The following is a 22,388-nucleotide window of genomic DNA, read 5'->3' as shown; positions in this document are numbered from 1 at the left end:
TTATTTATTTTTACATTTTGTTTATTTTTACATTTTCTGGATGTTTCATTCACACTTTCAAGCTAGGGTAGTATTTCTTTGTTCAGAATTGGCTTATGTCTTTTTCCAGGCCTAAAATTAGTAAAGAGAAAATGTAGATAATTACATATAGCTGAGATTCAAGAAGTCAAACATCAAGGGCTGAGGCAATAAAAGTTTAAGACAATCTACAGTCCATTTGTCTCCTAAGATACTATCATCCAACCAGAATGTGTTTACAAAAAAGACCACTCAGTGCCCCCAAATAAAGGCAACAGGGAATAGAAGGAAAGATAAAGGCATTGTCTCTGCACTCAGGGCATCCCAACCTCCTTAGATGGAAAAGTTAACATTTCTGAGATAACAGTGAACAAGATAAGGCAATATATAATGAACTCTGTGGGATAGATCAGTGGTGTAGAATTTAAGAGATGTGGGAGATCACTGGGGGCTGTAGGAGTCCCTGAAATTGTCCTGGAGAAGGCAGGACTTAGGCAGTGTTTTGAAGAATAGATAAAAATTGAATGAACAGAGGGAAGGTTTACATGGGCATAAAAAATAAAATTTAAAGAAATAAAATGTTAGCTTTTAAACCTAATAAGAGAGGTTCAGATATCTGCTGTTTTATGGTTCTGAGAATCACTTGTAAATGCTTTAAGATATTAGTGACAGGGCCTCTCAGTTTGAATGTACAGGTTTTGCGTTCATGTCTAAGAGGGCTCCGTTCACAGTGTAAGATCACAGGTGTGTATGTATTACAAGATTTCCTTGCAGATGGTAGTAAAGTAACTTGCTCTCACAAAATCACCATGCTAGTGTATGAGAGATAGAACTTAAGTTCCTAGGGAAGGAATGCCTGCCTTTTTCTTATTCTTACAAAGTCACCTTATGGGTGACTGGAAGCTTGAAATTCGGAGGAAGAGAGGACATGCCCTTCATAGTCAGCATCCATGGAATTTCTTGTCTCTAACATCATTCTGCAAGGCCTCAGGAGACTCTCAGGGAGAAAGAAATGATATCAACTCCCAGGTTGTTTTAGTTCTCCCAAGGGTTTTTCCATGGTCTCTTGAAAAAGTTCAGATCCTCAAATGATCAGAAAAAGGTCAAAGCAAAATAAAAGTTTGGGTCGGGTGGATGGTGTAGGGAAAAAGTCTCACAGAAGTGTGTCGCCAAGAGACTCCACTGTGCATTAGTGGAAGAACATTTGAGGTGGGCCTCGATTGAGCAGTAAGATTTTCATGGTTAATTAGAGATGGGGAGGGAATTTCTAGTAGAATAAAAGTTAATCCATATAGACAGCAAATAAAGTGTGGGAAGTGTCAGTGCTATATATTTTTTCCTCCAAAGCATATGAAATTGTGTTCTGGTTTCGAGTCTGGCATGGTAGAACTTGGAAGTTGTCACTCCCATGCTCACAGCAAGAAAAAAACCCACTAAGGTGAAAATCAGCAGTTCTCCTTGGGTCATCAGAGAATTGTGGTTATAGGCTAAACCACTGCTCTGAAAGCTGGAGAAAGAGGTAGTTACAGAGAATCATAGTTTACTGAGAGCAGAAGCCCAAGAGCAAAGGCCGCCACTAGAGCTAGTGCTAGTAGGAGTACTTAAACTATAATTTAAAAATTTCCAGAGGCTCAGCATAGACCAGTTTGAAAGACAAAGTCTTAGGGTGAGGGTGGGGGACCATGCATTTTTGTGAGCTTTACTTCCAGGAGTCCCACAGGCTTCTCAGGATATACATTGGAGAAAAATGTCCTTGGATTTCTGGTAGTGGCAAGGAGAGTGAGGAAGAAACCATTTTGAAATATCCCCAGAATATTCCATTCTCCTTAAAGACCTTCCCTAAAAATAAAATATTTCAATGTCTATCATTATATGTTAAAAAAAAAAAAAAAAAGAAGATAGTAGGAAGGGAAGAATGAAGGAGGGGGGAAATCGGAGGGGGAGACACACCATGAGAGACTATGGACTCTGAGAAACAAACAGAGGGTTCTAGAGGGGAGGGGAGTGGGGGATGGGTTAGCCTGGTGATAGGTATTAAAGAGGGCATGTACTGAATGGAGCACTGGGTGTTATACGCAAACAATGAATCATGGAACACTACATCAAAAACTAATGATGTAATGTATGGTGATTAATATAACATATTAAAATAAAAAATAATAAAAATCTCTGACAGTTTTCATTAGAAAAGTTATTCATGTTCAGTGTGGGATATTTTGAAAGCACAGAAATATATAAAGAAAAACATTTAAGTGAACCATATTTACAATACCCAAAGATAAGCATGATTAATATTTTGGTATATTTCCTCCCAGATAGATAAATATGGATCACCCAGTTTTATATCTTGTTTTTTTTCTTTTCTTTTAACGCTTAGTATTTTATCCAGAGCATTTAATCATGTTGTATTATTGAGTATCATGATTTGCAATGCCTCCATAGGAATTCCTGAGACTCTAACCTATAGATATTCCAGCACCTGTTTAACCATTATTTACCTATTGTGAGGCATTTCACTTTAAAAAAAATTTTGTTTTAACAATAATTAACCCTGTGATAAACATTATTGCACATAATCTTTGAACAAGAAGCAATTTATGATCTTGAGGCAAACTTACTGGGTTTTAACAAATAGGCATAACTTCCAGCCAGATAAACATAAAAATTCACCCTAAAGGCCTATTTACCTCAGTTTCTCTAACCCAATATATCACATCTGACTTTCAACAAAAAAAATGATAAGCCATGCTAACAGGCAAAACACAGTTTTAAGAGACAATCAAGCATTGGAACCAGACTCACTATGGCTGAGATTTAGAATTACCAGACAGGGAACTTAAAATAACTTTAATACTCTATGGTTCTTATGGAAAAGGTATACTAGAGAACAGCTGGGTAATGTAAGCAGAAATATGGAAACCATAAGAAAGAATCAAAAGGAAATGTGAGAATTCAAAAACACTGTAACACAAATTAAGAGTGCCTTTGAAGGAGTCATCTGTAGACTGGAGACAGCTGAGGAAAGAATTGGTAAAATTGAAGATACATTCATGAGAACTTCACAAAGAGAAAATGACTTAAAATAAAAAGGAACAGAACATCCAAAAACTGTGGGACAATTACCAAAGATGTAACATGTGCATAATGGGAATACCAGAGGAGAAGTGAGTGAAAAAAGAGCAGAAGAAATATTTGAAATAATAATGGCTGAAAAGTTTCTAAAATTAGTGATAGATAATAAAACCTCAGATCCAGAAAGCTTAGATAATACCAAAAGAGTAAATACTAAAAAAGCTACAACTAGGCATATCATATTCAAATGGCAGAAATTAAAAAAAAAAAAAAGGAAAATCCTGAAAGGAGCAAGAAGATGGGGATATTTTACATATAGAGGAACAAGGTTAAAAATTACAGAATCCATGCAAGAAAGAAAAGAGTGGAGTGAAATATTTAAGGTGTTGAAAGGAAAAAAAAAAAACAAACAAAAAACAAAACCACCAACCTAGAATTCTGTAGCCTGAAAAATTTTCCTTCAAAAGTAAAGAGTAACTTAAGACATTCTCAGACCAAAAAAAAAAAAAAAAAGAATGAACATCTCCAGTAGACCTGCCTTAAAAGAAAAGTTAAGACAGTTCTTTAGAGGCGCCTGGGTGGCTCAGTTTGTTGGGCGGCTGCCTTCGGCTCGGGTCATGATCCCGGAGTCCCGAGATCGAGTCCCGCATCAGGCTCCCTGCTCGGTGGGGAGTCTGCTTCTCCCTCTGACCCTACCCCCTCTTATGCTCTCTCTTTCACTCTCTCTCTCTCTCTCTCAAATAAAATAAAAAATTAAAAAAAGACAGTTCTTTAGAGAAAAGGAAAATGATATAGGGGAGGAACTCAGATCTGCCTAATAAAAGAAAAAGTGCCAGAAAATAAATAAATGAAGCAAAATTAAATTTTTATTTTTTCTTATTTTTAATTAATCTAACAGGTGTCAGTTTGTTCACAACAATAGCAACAGTGTATTCAGTCGTATGGATAAGTGAGATGTTGGCAACAACGTTATAAGAGATGGGAGGGAGGAAAAGGGAAGACTCTCTTACAAAGTACCTATATTAGCTATGAAGTAGTAAAGTGTTATTTGAAAGTGGACTTGGATTAGTTGTAAATTTATAGTGAAAACTCTAGTGAAATCACTAAAAAATTTAAAATTTGTAATTCATGTGCTAAGATGACAGAAAATGGAATCATATAAGATGTTCAATGAAAATCAGAGAAGAAAGAAAGAGTGGAAGATGAGAAAAGAAATAACAAGAACAATAGATTGAAACTAGTTGCCAATATGGTAGATATTAAGCCAACTATATCAATGGTCACTTTAAATGTGAACGATCTAAAAATGCCAATTAAAAGATGGTGAGAGTGGATTTTGAAAAAAAATAAGTACCAACTATATGTTGTCTACAAGTAACCAACTTTAAATATAAAGATAGTGTTATATTAAAACTAAAGAGATGGAGAAAGGTGTACTATGCTAAATCTAATCAAAGTTGGAATAGCTATACTAATTTCACACAAAGCAAACTTCAGAGCAAAGAAAATTATCTGGGATAAATAGAGGCATTATCATTATAAAGGGGTCAATTCTCCAAGAAAACATAACAGTCCTTAACATGTATGTGTCTAACAACAGAGTTAAAATACATGTGACAAAACCTGATAGACTTACAAGAAATAGAAAAATTCATTATTATGAATTTCTGAATCATAATTATGAATGACACATGGAGATTTCAACACTCCTCTAACAATAATTGACAGATCTGGGGGTCAACCATATACAAATATAGTTAAACAGAACAGCATCTTCAGTCAACTGAATCTAGCTGACATTTATAAAATATTTCATCCAATAACAGTAGAATACATATTTTTCTCAAGCATACATGGAACATTTACCAAGATAAACCACATTCTGGGCCATAAAACATACTGTCACATATTTAAGAGAATAGAAATAATAAAAAGTAGTCTATCAGACCACAATGGAATTAAATTGGAAATCAATAACAGAAAGATAGCCAGAAAAACAATAAAGGACTTGGAAATTAAACAATACACTTCTAAATAACACATGGTTCAGAGAAGTGTCAAGAGAAATTTTAAAATATCTTGAACCAAATGAAAATGAAAATACAACTTATCAAAATGTGTGGGAGGCAGCAAAAACAGGTGGTTGAAGGGAAATTTATAGCATTGAATGCACATACTAGAAAAGAAGAAAGATCAAAGTCAATAGCCAAAGCTTCCACCTTAGGAAACTAGCAAAAGAAGAGCAAATTTGATCTAAAGTAAGAAGAGAAGGAAAAAAAAAAAAAAAAAAACTAGAGCATAAACCAATGAAATTAAAATAAGGAAATCAGTGGGAAAATCAATGAAAACAAAAACTGATTCTTTGGAAATATCAATGGAATTGATAAACATCTAGCCAGACTAACTAAGGCAAAAAAAAAAAAAAAAAAAAGAGAGAGAGAGAGAAGATTCAAATGATTCATACCAGAAATGGAAGAGGGGCCAACACTACTGATTCCATGGACATGAAGAGGGTAATGAAATTCTATTATTAAGAACTCTATGCCCACAAATGTGATAACTGAGATGAAATGGGCCAATTATTTGAATGATACAAATCCACCAAAACTCACACAAGGAAAAATAGATCATCTGAATAGGCATACATCTATTAAAGAAATTGAATCAGTAATGAACAATGGGAAATACAGAGAAATGCAAATAAAAAACACAATGAGATATCATCTCAGACCTGTTAGAATGGCCAGTATCAAACACAAAAATGAAAACAAGAAATAACAAGTGTTTGCAAGGATATGGAGAAAAGGAAACACTTGTGCACTGTTGGTGGGAATGTAAATTGGTGCAGCCACTGTGGAAGACAGTATGGAGGCGCCCCACTAAATTAAAGATAGAACTACCATATGATCCATTAATTCCACTTATGGGTAATTATCTGAAGGAAATGAAATCACTGTCTCAAAATGAAATCACTGCTCCTCCATGTTTATTACTGCATTATTTATAATAGCAAAGACATGGAAACACCTAAGTGTTCATTGATAGATGAATGAATGGATAAAGAAAATGGGCTATATATATTTGTGTGTGATAATATAAATATGTGTATATATATATATATAAAACTATATAAAAGAAGGAAATCCTGATGCTTGCAAAAACGTGGAGGGAACTTGAGGGCATTATGCTAAGTGAAATAAGTCAGACAGAGAAAGACAAATACTGTATGATCTCACTTATATGTGGAATCTAACAAAACAAAACAAAACCCACACGCATAAATACAGAGAACAGATTGGTAGTTGCCACGGGTGGGCAGGGTGGGTAGTTAAATGGGTGATGATGGTAAAAACCAAAACCAAAAACAACAACAAAAAAACAGAATGAAAGAAATGAATAACCTTCCAAAACAGAAAGCACCAAATGGTTTCTTTGGTGAATTCTACCAAACACTTAAGGAAGAAATTATGCTATTTTTAACAATCTTGTCCAGAAAAATAGAATTAACAGGAAAATAGAATTAACAGGAACATGTCTTATCACTTTTCATGAGGTCAGCATTACCCTAATACCAAAACCAGGCAAAGACAGTATAAGAAGCAAAACTATAGACAAATATCATGAGCATAGATGCAAAAATTCTCAACATGATATTAGCAAATTGAATCTAACATTGTCTAAAAAGCATTACAGAGCATGACCAAGAGCATGAGAATTATCCCAGGTATGCAAGGCTAGTTTAACATACAAAACTCAAATCATGTAATACATAACATCAACAGACTATAAAGAAGAAACAGGTGATCATAACAATGGATGCAGAAAAAGTACTGGACAAAATCCAACACCTATTCATGATAAAATCTCTCAGTAAAATAAGAATGGAGGGAAACTTCCATGACTTGGTGCACATCTATAGAAAACCTACAGCTAACATGATACTTAATACTTACAAGTTTTTTCCTGTAATATCAGAAACAAGGCAAGGATGTCCCCTATAACCAAACTTATTTAACCCTATTTAACATTGTACTAGAAGTTCTAGCTAATGCAATGAGACAAAGAAAGGAAATAAGCGGTATACAATTGGGAAGGAAGAAATAAGACTGTCTTTGTTTGAAACTGGTATTATGGTTTATACAGAAAATCCCAAAGAATCCATGAAAAAAACTCTTGGAACTAAGAAATACTTATAGCAAGTACAAGTTAATATAAAAAAGTCAATCACTCGGGGCGCCTGGGTGGCTCAGTTGTTAAGTGTCTGCCTTCGGCTCAGGTCATGATCCCAGGGTCCTGGGATCGAGCCCCGCATCAGGCTCCCTGCTCGGCAGGAAGCCTGCTTATCTCTCTCCCACTCCCCCTGCTTGTGTTCCCTCTCTCACTGTGTCTCTCTCTCTCTGTTAAATAAATAAAATCTTTAAAAAAAAAAAAGTCAATCACTTTCCTATATACCATCAATGAACAATTGGAATTTTAATTTATAAGCTCAATGTCATTTATATTGGCACTAGAAACAGAGAAATAACTATTTCAAATCTAACAACTATATATATGTATTATATATATCATAAATATGTAAATAATATATATACAAAAATATATGACGAAAACTACAAAATGCTCATGAAAGAAATCATAGAAGATCTAAATAAATAGAGAGATATTCCATGTTTATGGATAAGAAAACTCAATATTGTTGAGCTGTCAGTTTTTCCCAACTTGATCTTAGATTCAATGCAATCCCAATCAAAATCTTCAGAACTTATTTTGTGGGTACACACTGATTCTAAAATTTATAAGGAAAAACAATAGAGAGAATAGCCCACACAATATTAAAGAAGAACAAATCTGAAAGACTCTCACTACCCTGTCTCAAGACTTGCTATAAAGCAGTCCTGTAAATCAAACAGTGTGGTATTGGCAAAAGAATAGACAAATAGATCAATAGAACAGTGTAGGGACCCCAGAAACAGATCCACACAAATATAGTCAACTAATCTTTGACAAAGGTGCAGATATAATTAAATGCAAAAACTATAGTTTTTCCAACAAATGGTGCTGGAATAACTGGACATTTACAGGCAAAAAAAAAAAGAATCTAGACATAGACATTACACCTTTCACAGAAATTAACTAAAAATGGAAAAAAAAATGGATCACAGCTCTAAATATAAAATGCAAAATATGTCTCCTAAAAATAATACAGGAGAAAGTCTAGGTGACTTTGGGTTTACCAATGACTTTTTGGATATAACCCCAAAGGCACAATCCATGAAAGAAAAATAATAAGTTGGAATTGATTTAAAATTAAAAAGGTTTTCTCTGTGAAAGTCATTGTTAAGAAACGAAAAAGTAAGCCACAGACTAGAAGAAAAGATTTTCAAAATATACCAAGAACTCTTAAAACTCAATAAGAAAATAGCCCAATTCAAAAATGGTTAAAGATCTGAACAGACTTCAAGAAAGAAGATATACAAATGCCAAATAAGAATAAGAAAAGATGCTCAACATCATATGTCATTAGGAAATTGCAAATTAAAACAATTAGATGCCACTACACAACTATTAGAAGAGCTAAAATCTAAAACACTGACAATATCAAATGATGGCGAGAATGTGGAGGTACAGGAACTTTTATTTATTGCCGCTGAAAATGCAAAATGATACAACCACTTTGGAAGATAGTCTGGTGGCACTTCCTTTCAAGACTAAACATACTTTTCATGTATGATCCAGCAATTGCACTTCTAGGCATTTACCCAAATGAATTAAAAATTTACATCCACAGGGAAACCTGCGTGTGAATGTTTATAGCAGCTATATTCATAATTGACAAAATCTGGAAGTGCCAAGATTTTTTCAAAAGGTGAATGGGTCAATCAACTGTGGTACATCCATATAATGGAATAATATTCAGTAAAAAAAAAAAAAAAAAGAACTCCCAAGCCATGAAAGACTTGAAGGAATCTTAAATTTATATTGCGAAGTGAAAGAAGTCAATCTGTGAAGGTTACATACTGCATGACTCCAAGTAAATAACATTTTGAAAAAGATGGTTGCCAAGGGTTGGGGGCTAGGGAGTGAAGGATTAATAACTGGAGCACAATATTTGAAACTGCTCCGTGTGATACTGCAATAGTGGATATGGGACATTTTACATTTGTCAAAATCCATCAAACTGTACAGCACAAAAGGTGAACTCTAATATAAACTATGGACTTCAGTTAATAAGACAATTTCAATATTGGTTCATCAGTTGTAACAAGCATACCACAGCAATGCAAGATGTTACTAGTAGGGAAAACTGTTTATGGTGGTGAGGAGAAGGGGAAATGGGAACCGTTAATATTTTCTGCTCATCTTCTTTATAAACCTAAATCTTCTTTAAAAAATAAATTCTATTAATTTTTAAAAGCACATAAAATTTGGAATATAATTTAAGAACATCTTAAACAACTGGAAATCCAAAGTACTGGAAATCCAAAGTATTGGTTTCCCAGGGTCAAGAAGGAACCACCAGACATAACCCTATGATTCACACTCCCCCCATATGCCATTCATTGTAGGCTTAAGGACATAATGTAAGTGGGAGAAGCTGGTGTCATTAGAAGGACTCAGGGATATGATTGTCACATGAAAAGGCACAAACGTCTTTCCATCAAAGATTCTCTACTCTAAACATGCTATAAAACCATTTTATAAGCAGTGCCATTCCTTTTCCTTGAAGTAACCCGCATGGTCCATTGACACTTCCCTCAATATTTATCGAGTCAGTATAATATGGTGGATCAGAACAAAAGCTCTGGAGTCAGATGGCCTGGGTTTAATTTCTGATTTCATTATCTGTTTGCTGAGTGACTCTGGGCAAGAAATGCCATATCTTTGTGCCTCGACTTTCCCATTTGTGAAAAGAAGGTAATAATACTACCTACTTCATGGAATTGTGAGGATTAAAATAAGTTAATTCATGTGAAGTGTTTAGAACATTGTCTTTTTGGAACATCTCCCTTTTGCAGATGTGCAAAAGTAATTAATGTATTAAAGGCTCTGATAAGTCCTGTAATAAAAAAAGTTTTTAACTATAGGTTTTCTAAATTCATCTGACTAAACAATCTCTTTTTCAGTTAAGAACTGTTAATATTCTGCAGAATTGATGTTAATTGGAAAATACTTTGAGCAATGTTGGACCCAAGCATCTACCTTCTTTGCCCATCATTTACCTCCTTGCCCTCTTCTCTTATCATTGCCCACGTCATCTGAATAAGAATCACAATCTCTTTTCCAATGACCTCTGTATTATTAGGCTGAATTTTCTCTTAAAGAGGGAGATATTTGGAAGAGAGTGATCCATCTATATCATCCTTCTGGTGGATAAGATTTCTTCCTGCTGTTTGTGCTCCATCAGAAACTCACAGCAAGAGAATTGTAAATTGCTGGATAGATGCTCAGTCCCGTGTAGGTCTGTTATGTGTCATGTATTGAGTGCTGGCATCCTGTAAATATTTAACAGTGATAGGTACCAGACAACAGGTGAAACCACAGAGAAGTCTCCTGATAAGAATATATAGGAGCAACAAGTACCAGGACATTTAACTGAGAAATGAAGAACATTGAGAGGAAGCCAACCTTTCTGGAACTGCTACTTCCCTTTCTGCTTAGAATAACCAGTCACAGAATGGCCAAGTTCCAAGCAAAGTATAAGTAAAGAAACTCAACAAATGAGTATTAGCAAAGCAATGCTATTAGTGGAGAAAAGTGAATATCCACCATTTGTTTTTTGGCTCATGGGGTTGCCTTTAAAAGGAAGTCCTGGTTTGAAGGATTGGGTCCAATTTCCAGAGCTAGAAAATATATCCCAGACACAGCACACTTGTGAGTCTGTCATAAAGAATTAGAGCCCCTCTAAATTGGGACAAGGCACTTCTCTTGGTGGCAGGAAGACTTATCTTGCTAGTGACATGTCAAAGTTCCCACATACCATAGAGTATTTTACATTCTACAGATGAAAGATATTATCCCACCCAGGAAGATAGCAGTTATTCCCCAAAATGAATCAGAGGATGTCATACTCATATGGACACCATTTGTGGAGTGTTTATATGAGAACTATGAAATTGAATAGGCTGGAGAAAATAATAAAAAAAAAAAACTTTAAAAAAAAGGGCAAGTAGGAACAAAAATACTAAAGGTTTATGTTTGCCTCCAAGATCTGTCTTAGGAATACCATTATTTCTCAAACTGTGCTCCTAGAATGGAAAAGAGGGTTTTAGAAAAAAATGTTCTGTGATCCAATTACTTCACAGTAGTCTGTTCTTTACAGTCCCTGGTGGTGAATGCCACATTAAGGACTTTGTAAGTCCTAGACTAAAATTAAAAAATATGTTGTTTCATTTTGGTTAATCCAGACTTTCCCAACTGTCTATGAGCATTTGGCCATTTTATTGAGAATTTCTATTAAACTCATTATAGTCTACTACTTAGTAATGTTAATTACTTTCTTCCTCTAGCTATCAAGCTCTGTTAATCTTTAAACTGAGTCCAGTGACTCAAAGTTGACAATATCTGCCCCTCATGATTGGACAGGCCAAGAAATTTCATGGGTATGAATATGTTTTGCGAGAATTAGAATGTTTGGCAAATACATCTCAGGTACTATGTGGCTGAAGGCTTGCAGAAGTGAGCCTGACCTGCTGGGCAAGGCTAATTAGATGCATGAAACTATTTGGACACCACTGTTTGTTAGGCTTTCCGACGACATGAGACTTAGCTTCCCTACCTGCCCCCCAACAAAATGCAGAGCAGATTTTCAACAATTAACTTGTCGATCCAACAAATGTTTATCAACTTTGTATAGGTTAGGATTCTTTCTGTGATGAGTGATGCAAAGTCTAACCCAGACTGACTTTATCAGAAAGGCCTTCTGATTTAGGGTGAGATGAATTCACAGAAATCAAGGGTTACTAGTGGGGAGAGATTGCTTGAATATTAAGCAACTGAAGACGGGTCCATTTAAAAAAATAAATTTAGAACAAATGTCAACTATAAGCTCTAAATAAAAAATAAAAGTGAATATTTATTGAGTGCTTAATCTGCCCAAAGCAGAGTCCTAAGAGCTTTACGTGCATTAATTCATTAAAACCCTGACAAGTACTATGTGATAGATACCCTTAGTATCACCATATTACAAAATAAGGAAACAAAGAATGAAGTTAGAAATAAACCAAGTCCACCTGGTTAGCCAATAGGTAGCCTGGCTCCAGAGCATTTCAGTCACTGTGCTATAGTGACTGGCAATAATTTTAGTATATGCTAGGGACGTGGAAATGAACAAATGGAATGTCTAATTAGAAAAACCTTTTTACCAGTGGAGGACAAAAAATGTAAATACATGATTGCAACTCAGTGTGTCCATTTCTTTAAGAAAAGCAAAATGGGTAAAGTGCTCTGAGGGCCGGGAAGGGGGAGTAATCCCTACACCTGGGGTGGAAATGATGCAAAATGGGGACAAGGAAGTGAGCGTGTGCAGGCCCTTGAGATGCACATGGCACTCTGCCTTGGGAAGGGGTAGAAATGGCGGAATATGCCAGGCAGCATATGTGAGGAAAGATGATGCATTTTTCTAAAAACTATCCAGAATTATTCGTCATTTCAAAATGTCTTTCTTGAGCATCTACTAAGTATCAGGCACCCTTGTAAGGACCTAGGGCACATCAGTAAACGAAACGGATCCCCATCCTCATAGAGTGCACCGCGGAGGCTACCTATTATGCTTCAGCAAGAAGATGCAACAGCCCATCTCTTCATGTCCTTTCAGGCAGGCAGGAATGGCCACCTTATCCAGGATAGCTAGCTCTGCCGTGTTCTGTATTTTGCTAGATTCCCCAAAGAAGAGAAAGGGTAACTTTGATTTCTGCTGTTGCTACCAGCAGGTTGTAAAACAAAACAAAACAAAACAAAACAAAACAAAACAAAACAAAACAAACAAAAACCCCCAAACAACAACAAGAACAATGAAAACAACCCAGAGGCCCCGTAAGAGGCAGAGAAGCCAAATTCCCTCTCCCTCAGCTGAGCATGTTGGCCCAGGCTGATAGAAGCATGGAGCAGATTGGCATGGGAGTGAATGTGTGTGGTGTGTGCTTGCACACATGTGCATTGTGTGTGTCTGGTTGCACATGTGTTGTGTGTTGCTTTTCCCAGGGGAAAGGAAGGCAGTGGGGCTCCATTCCTCACTGGTGGCTCAGAGTCCAAAACTTGCAGAGGGCAGCTGGGCATTAATCTTGCAGGGGAGAGGACAGCATTTTAGTTTTCAGTTAATGACAGACTTTATTAGAGAAAAAGAAAGAAGCAGACACATCTTGTTCTTTCCCATAGTTCCTCACGAAGCAGGCAGAGTTCAGTGAAAGGCTGGAGGAGGGAAGAACAGACAGCCCTTTTCCCAGGGATAATTGAAGTGCTCTGTATTGTTTTATTGGAAAAATAATCTTCCCTCCCAATTGGCATTCCCAAACTTATGTACCAAAAATTTCCAAAGAAAAGTCACACTACCCAATGTGAATTTTAAAGATAATTATTTTTGTTGTCTCTTCTGGAATCTGAGTTCTGGGATTTGATTCAAAACTTGAGTCTCAAAAAAAGAAAGCTCTGTCAATTGGCTTTTTCTCTCCGAACCCTGAATAGTTACACTTAGTGCTCTTTCTTTTAAAACAATCCCCACACATCACACATTAATCTCTTCATTCATTCATTCATTCATTCAGTTTGTTTTTTAGCCCTTGCTGTTGCCAGGCACTGGGCTGGGCAATGAAGCTATAAGATAATGGGGTAGACTTTGTCCTTGTGCTTGTGGAGTTTAGTCTAGCTCATGACTTGGATCTGTGATGGGGATGAGGGAAGTGTACTTGAGAGAAGAGGGAAGAGCCCCAGAGTACTTCAAATCCAGAGTTTTCCATAGGACTGCCACATGGCAGAGACTAGCACTAACTTCCTCTCTCAAGCTTGCAATCTGGTGTGTATTATTTCTCCAACAAGCTAGGAAAATAGTCATTTTAATGTTATTTTACCAGAACACACCATGTAGGGGTTGGTACTCATAAGCACCCATAAGAGCAGATGGCCCAGACCCTAATTCTCCATTAAGATGGCTCTGCAGCCTTGTTAGCAATCTTAAGATGCAGATTGTGTGATTTCAAGCTATGGCTTCATCATTGGTTAACCATGTGGTCTTGGCCAAGTTATTTAACTTATAACTCGTGACAGTAAATATGATTCCTAATATTTTGTCCATTTTACAGATCAGGAAACTGAGGCATAGAGAGGTTACTTCATGTGAGGTGTTTCCAGTGATACCTAGCATATAGTAAGCCCTTCGTTTTGGAAAATAACCTCTAGACACCGGGAATCATTCTCTTCACAAATATTTACTGAATGCCGACTCTGCCTTGCACTGCGGATGTAAATCAATACAAGGCAGGGGTGATCCTGTTCTCATGGAGCTCACATTATTCTAGTGGAAATACAAAATTACATAAAGTGCAAAAGTCACTATTTTTTGGAATGGGCTTATTTCCTGGGTTTGGGATGTCTTCCGATTGATGTTTCTTTCCTGTTCTGATAAGGGCTGCCCTGACCACCTGGGCTCCGCTGCCAATGGAGGCTCCAGTCTGAGTCTAACTGGAGAATGGGAGTGACTCTCAAGTGGTTAAGGCAGAGATGACGCATGGACAGAGGGGGGTGTTGCCATGGCAATGCAGGGTCAGCAACCGGAGGGCTTCCCTCTTTCTGCCACGGAGAAGCTCCTTTCTCCCAACTCTTGCTGTGAGTATAGGGGTCTCTATAGTGAAGGAGATGTAAATGTGTTGTTGTTTGGACTGAGACTCCCTCTAGAGGGAGACAAAGGGAGCCTATGCGGTCCCCAGGGGGCAGGTCTTCAGACACACTCCCTCCCTGAATGATGTACTTCCCATATAATTGAAAAATGTCAAATCTCACCTCTGGAGCCCTCAGGTCATAGAATCTGTGAACTGCCCTCAATCTCAGCTCCATAAAGGACACAGGGCTGGAGGCAGAGTGTCTACTGTCTGTCAGCTTAACTGATAGAGCAGGTGCTCGGTAAGTGTGGACCAAATGAAGGATACATTTCCATCTCTGAGCACAAGATGATTTAAGGAAACATAGGAAGCATGGAATGCTTGATATCAGGAAATAGGATTAGATAAAGAGTGGGACATCTTTAAATATAGCTTTCTGGCTCTGAATCCTGCCAGCTATACCCCCCGCGTCTAGTATGGATGAACATTATAATGAGCAGCTATCAGATCTTGAGAATTTGTCATGAGCCAGGCATGCCTCATACTTCATCTAATTTAATATAAATTAATATTTTGTCTAATATAAGTCTCACCTTTCCGTGAACACAAAGTTACTATTATGCCCATTTTTACAGATGAAGAAACTGAGACTGAAAGTAGTTTGATAACTTGCCTGAGGTCTCTGAGCCAAACTATGGGACTTAAAATCCAGATGAACTTGATTTTTTTTTTTTTTTTTTTTTGAAAAAGAGAAAGAGCACAGAGGGAGAGGGAGAAGTAGGCTCCCTGCTGAGCAGAAAGTCCAGCGTGGGGCTCAATCCCAGGACCCTGAGATCATGACCTGAGCTGAAAGCAGACACCTAACCAACTGAGCCACCCAGGCATCCCCAGGTGAACTTGATTCTAAAGTCCAAGCTCTTAGCCACTATCTGATACTGCCCATCCAACAGAAACAAAGTGAAGGTGGATGACAAGCTTGTGGGAAAGCAGTCACAAAAAGGGAGACCAGGTCTGTGATGGTGGCAAGGACTGAGCTGTAAGGGAAGCCACACACCTGAAATGAGGAAGTGTCTTGAGTAGCCTAAGCTGGGGTAGAATAGGGAATAAATGGGGAAGGCACTATTGTAGAGACTCCAGGCAACCTTCTTACCAGAGACAAGGTCTGGCTTAGCATCTCCGTGAGCCCAGGGCTGTGCTGGGCCCTGCAGAGAAGGTACTATCCAGAGCCTGCCCTCACAAACCTGTACCCCTTACAAAACATTTGGGTAAAGGGCTCAGAGCAGGAGCCAGAAGACCTGAGTTCTGAGTTCTAGTGTTACCTCTATCTCTCACTCACTGTACAATCTGAAGGAGGAATTCTCCTCTTTGTGCCTTGATTTCCTTACGAACCAAAGGAAGGGACTTGACATCCTGTAACATTGTGATTCTATCACTTATATGAGTGGAAGATCAATCAATCAATCAATCAATGTATTGCTTGGAGAACCCAGTACCTAAATTGGATGATCTTCCCCAGCCTTTTCCCTGTCTCCCTCAACAGCTTCCAAAATGTACAAACATAGTACAAATACCCAATACTAGCTGGCACAAAATAGAAGATTTTTGTTGGTTCTTTTCCTTTTTCCTATGCTCTCTTGATCCTGTAATAAACACTTAGGTCAAATGTGGAGGCAAAAAGGAGCTACAGGTGACAAGCCTGAGGTGACCGGACTTCCCACTGGAAGGGGAGGCCATCAAGTTAGAAGTCAAGGGCTTACCCAGATGCCCCATCTTACTACATTGAACACTAAAGGGGATTCTTTAAGTAGGAACAGAGAGGAAAGGTAAGAAAATGTAACACTGAAATTAACATGGGCTAGAATCTGAGTTTAAGAAAGATACAAAAGTGGAAGAACAGATTTTATACCTCTCTAACAAGGAAGGACAGTGAAAACCTTTATTTTGTTTTGTTCTACAGTTGAAAGACAATTCTAAATGAGCAGGTTATAAATGAAAAGGCTGAGTAGGGTAATAGGTTATTATAGGTAAAATGTTTTGGGGGCACTAGACATAGGGACAAAAAAAAAAGAACTTTCATGCTAGAAGGAAATCAAATCACTTTGTCTTCCAATTCTTAGCTAAGAAAATACACATGTACTATTCTATCATTCAACAAAACTTTATGAAACACCTATTGTGTATGAAGACCACTGGCAGGTACTCTATTCAAATAAAACATCGAATTTCACAAGAATAAAAGAACACAGAACAGTCCAATCAGAGACAATCAGCATACAACTGAGAGAGCTAGAGAACAGTATACAGGAGGTGAGATATTAGAAATCTTAAATATTCACTCTGCATTTGTCTTATGGCCCGTGTTGCCCTATAGTGGCAGCTGCTTCCAGAACAGAAAAGAAACGGGTTCATAGCAATTTCCACTGAGCTTGTTTCAAAGCCACATTCTTACTGGTTCCTTAATGCTCTGAGCTGTGGAAATTCAAATGCATTTTCTGCTGAAATGGAAGCCTCGTGACTGGTAAGTTGGTGAGGGCTTGCCTCTGATTTCAGTGGATGTCAAAATCTGTCCGTTTCAAGTTCTGGTGGGCTCAGGCCGGCTCACTCTAGAGAAACAGTAGGTTCGGTGCTAGGGATCTACGATGGCTGTGGCCATAAACCAAGGTGCTTCACGCAGGGAGTTACAACTGGGAACAGATGGTGAGTATTTCACCAAGTAGGGTGCAGCCCCTACTACAATCATTCTCTCCTCTCATCTCTGGCAGTGAAAAGCTGGACAGGACTCTAATGGCTGCCTAATGAGCATGATTAAAACTTGGTAATGACTCATCCTGGGACTAAATGTTCAACCCTGCAGAATACATTCTGTTTTATTATCTGTGAACGTCTCACTGATGGGGACTGGAGATGGACGGACTTCCATTGCATGGAGGGTGTGAGGTTTGCAGGAAATGGAAGATGCTCAGGGCTGTGAGGCTCTTCTGAGGACAGGAGCATCCCTACCAGGCCACCTTTGTTTCTCCCCGGAAGGACCCAGCCTCTGATCTGGCAGGAGGAGCAACTGTTGAGTCTAAACAGAAATGCATTGTTTTCTGCATAGATTTGATTAACACCGTGCTGTCTAGTCTTTACCGTCAGGCCAGATTATATTATGGTCATGACAAGTAGGTAATGAATTTACATTGACTAATCTATACAATGCTAAAGATTTCTCTGTCAGGATTAATATCCAAAATGTGCAGGACACTGTCTGATGTATGGCTTTGCTCCTTGCACCAATGTGACCTGTGGCTGGTGTTTAACGTCCCATGATCAGAGCTAAGTGACAGACGGGAGCTGGACACTGAGATTCAGGATTGTTTGGAGAATTCTGTAAAGAAATGGCCAAGGATTATCTTATTCCTCTCTGGTTAGGCATCCTATATCTTGCTTTCTTTTCCTCTAGGAGTTGAAGTACCTTCAAGAACCCCCATAGGACGCCTGACACCTCTAGAAATGGCAGGATAGTTTGATTGCTCCTGTCTAGCCACCTACCTTCTTACTGCTGCTTGCTCCGGCCCTTCGTTTCCTCTGTGGTGTCTTCTCAGCATGATTCTGACCTCTTGTCTGGTTCTGGCCTTAGGTATCTGCTATCCCCTCCACACCAAACATAATGCACTCCAGACTACTCTCTTTTTTTTTTCCCTAGAACCCTGGCTCTATTCTACCCATGACTTCACCAGCCCCTCTTGCCTACCTCTGTTCTAGCCACCGTGTCTTTCCATAACTACAAAGCATATTGATGGTCATCCTTTCATGCCAGTGGAAGGCCCCTGTTCTTCCTGTGTGGATGGCAAATACCAAACTATAGTGAACATCAAAATCAACTGGAGAACGTGTCAAGCACCTCAATTCACCACCCTACCCATTAGGTCTGCACTGAGTCTTATGAATCTGTTTTGTTTTGTTTTTTAATCAAGTAGCACAAACGACTCATCATGCTTGATAAAGGGGTGTTCCTTGTCCACCCGTCAAGAATTAAGGATGCTCCTGGTCAGGTCGTCTCCAGCAGGTCCCTGTTCCTTGGCAGCTGTGTCTGCCCTAACAAATTTATTGACAGGGTGATGTGGGCTGATAACAGCCATTGTGGGATCAACTTTCTGAGCATAGACTCTCTCCCCACACCATCAAAGTTCTGGTCTTTCCCATAGCTTGATCTAGGCCTATAAACATCAAAACCTTTGGCATACACTGGTTCTCTTTACTCTCAAATTCTGGAGATTAGAGGTGATAAAAATGTATTATAGTGAGTAGATGAAAGCTCCTTCTAGAGGGAATATCTGGGGGAGTTGCCAGTGGGAAATTGGCAGGGGAGAGAAAGAGGGAGTAGGTTAATTTTCCTAGTGGCCGCAGCCTCCACATGGTCATTTGTAACTCAGCCATAAGTCCAAGGCTTACAGGAAACTTAGACAAATCCAGGAAGTTTGGTTTATACTCTGCACAAGGGGAAGTTGGGGTAGGAAGTAAGAGAAATAGCACTAAGATAGGGGATCATGACAGGGAGCTTGAATTAGGCCAATCAAGAGTCATAATTCTGATGTATTAGAAGGGGTGCCAACCTGTACTGTGGGCCTGCTAGGTGCTGGGGCTTCACAAGCATCACTGTTTACTCCTTATAACAACCCTGTGCGGTGAGTAAAATCGTCACCATTTCCCAGTTGAGGAAATGCAGGTCCAGCGAATGTGGTAGCTCGCTCCACATGCCACATATCACATTAGTAGAATGAGGATTTGAACTCAGGTCAGCCTGACTATCTCACTGGAAAACATGGTGTTCTGAGGATATTGAAGATGTTGGAATTGTTCCAAAGCTGTGGAACTTTTCTGTCTGAAAGTCAGTGTCACCACCCTTAACTCTTGCATATGTGTCTTCCCTACCAGGGGATAATCTAGCATTTATCATGCCTTAGTTGGCTCTTCATGAGTGACTAACACAAGACTATTGAGATATATCAGATAAGCCAGATGTCATGATGTTAAGTGATTATCAAATATCAAGGTCTTAAGTGTACGAAGGTTTTCTTTCAGGTAAATATCAGCATTGTAACTACATAATCATGTGTATATTTATTCTTAGAGTCTCTGAAGGTTGGGGGGTGGATATGGGCTGTTTATTTCCCTCTCACATGATATGATTTGCATCTCAGTTCAAACACCTCCTACTCCGTGAAGCCTTCTTGATTTTTAGAATTGAATTTTGCACCCTTTCCCCTGTGTTCCCCATTGGCCTTCATGGGTTCATCATCACGTTCTGCCACTGTGATTGCTTGGGCCTATACCCATGGTCCTTTTCCAGACTGTACATGCTTAAAGGAAAAGGACTGGGTTTTACTCATGTTTGTTAAAAGCCAATGCTAAATAAGTGAAGATTATGGGAATAAACCATATATAGCTAAGTCATTTCTTTGCCCAAGGCCTCATGCTTAATATGGACCACAAAACCCTGGTCTTCCAGATTCTGAGAACTCAAATAATCACAAATATGCCTTGCAAGGGGTTTATTGAGAGCCCATTGTTGGCAGAAATGCCAATGAATTAGTCAGCATCTTGGCCCCAGGGCAGCCTAAGTCTTACATAGCCCAGAGCCAAAAGGGCAGATCTGGGCAGCTGGGAAGTTGAATTCCCCTCATTTCTCTCCACCACAAGAGGCCCACTGTTGTGCTATGAAACCAGTCGGCAGGTACTTTTTCTCTTATTTCATGCCAAATCAGTGACCACATGCTTGTCCTTCCTCTGAAGGGGTCTGGCCCACTGCAGCATCCCACTCTGTCTTCTTGAACTGTTCTCATCTCTCTCAGTGGCATTTTCCACTTTCCAGGGGCTGAGCCATGGCCTGGAAGAGCATCCAGGTTCATGTCAGAGGCTCATCTCAGCTTGTGAATCCCAGCCGGGGGCTGGAGCACCACCGGACTTCCAGGAAGGCTCACAAAGGGGCCAATTGTAACATTCACACTCCTTTGGAAGACATTCCTGCGTCCCAGTTGGTTTTGGCTGAGGGGGTGGTTGGCCAGGAACAAGGAGGCCAGATACATTTCCAAAATCAGCCCATGTGATCAAGGCCCTGCAGGGAACTTGGTGGGAGACCTCCCTTAAAGGCCTCCCCAAGGCGACCTTCTTAAGCTCCTTGGCGCTCTTGGCACAGTCACCTTTTAGTGTCATTTTATTTGGATGTTTTGTGATGTTTGCTTGCATGCTTGGGGCTGTTTATCCCTGGTTCAAAAACCTTTTTGGAAGCAGGTTTTAGATTCTTTTTAGAGGGAAGAAATTTCTGTCCTTCTTCAAGTGGAGGTGTTGAAAGGTCTTGCTTGTCCAGTGAGTACCTCTACAAGAGAAGGAAAACATACCAAAACATGAGTTTTTCTTTAGGCTTGGGCTGGTTGGGGAAAATGCTAATTCTGGGTCTAACTTTGGAGTCAGCCTTTCAACATTTACTTATTTGACTTGAAGTTATTAAACACAAACCCTTACATCTGGCATTGTACTAAGTACCTACTGATTGGTTAGAAAGGAAAATGAGGTTCCTACTCCCGGGGAGATTCCAGACAAGTTACAGCAACAAAATTTCCCCCCTAGAAACAGCAGGAGCATAAGGGCAGAGAAATTAGGGCAGCTCTATGCATGGGCTCTTTATGTAGAATCCAGGAATTCCAGGGTCCATGAACAGGATTCTGTATGTGCATGTGTATGTGAGATACCTTCATGTACAGATATATATATATATATATATATATATATATATATATATATATATACACCTTTTTTTTCTGGGGAAAAGAATCCATAGTTTGCTGAGATCCTCAAAGGGTCTCCAAAATAAACTCCACTGTGTTAGAAGTAACTACCCTCTTGTAATTGGGACTCTGCTCCCAATTCTGGCTCTCCAGGCTAACACATACCAAAGTGAACAAATTCATCCTGTCTCTCTTCTCATTTTTTATCCACCACCTTAGATTCTGACCAGAAGGTGGTATGTGCCAGACTGCACTTGCTTCAGTCTTATCAGTTATATATTTATGTTTATAAATATATATGCCAGTTATATATGTTTATATATATATAAAGGCATATATTTATGTTTATAAATATATAAAGGCATATATTAAAGGTGAAAAGACAAACTCTCTCTCTCTTCATGAATAGCATTTTGTTAATAAGCATTTTTTGCTCCAAACAAACTGCAGTATCAAACTCTCTTTCCTGCCTTGGTCAGATTAGGAAGATATTTTATTTCAAGTGAGATAATCCATAATGCACTACCTGTGTAACTGGGATAGCATTCAATCATAGGTAGCCATGTGCTATGTCTGAACTGAATCCTCTCCCTAGATAGAACATAAGTTCCCAGAAGGAGGGAAAGAGCTATGTCTTAGAATGCTCTAGCACCCAAAAGTTCTGGATTGAAGACAACCAACATTCCATCTACTCATCACAACTTCTTGGTCTCCCAGCCTC

The sequence above is a fragment of the Phoca vitulina genome, unplaced genomic scaffold (genome assembly GCF_004348235.1).
Source record: "Phoca vitulina isolate PV1807 unplaced genomic scaffold, GSC_HSeal_1.0 scaffold29, whole genome shotgun sequence".
Lineage (NCBI taxonomy): Eukaryota > Metazoa > Chordata > Mammalia > Carnivora > Phocidae > Phoca > Phoca vitulina.
The sequence above is the reverse complement of the archived record's forward strand: the minus strand, read 5'-3'. Positions refer to the sequence as shown.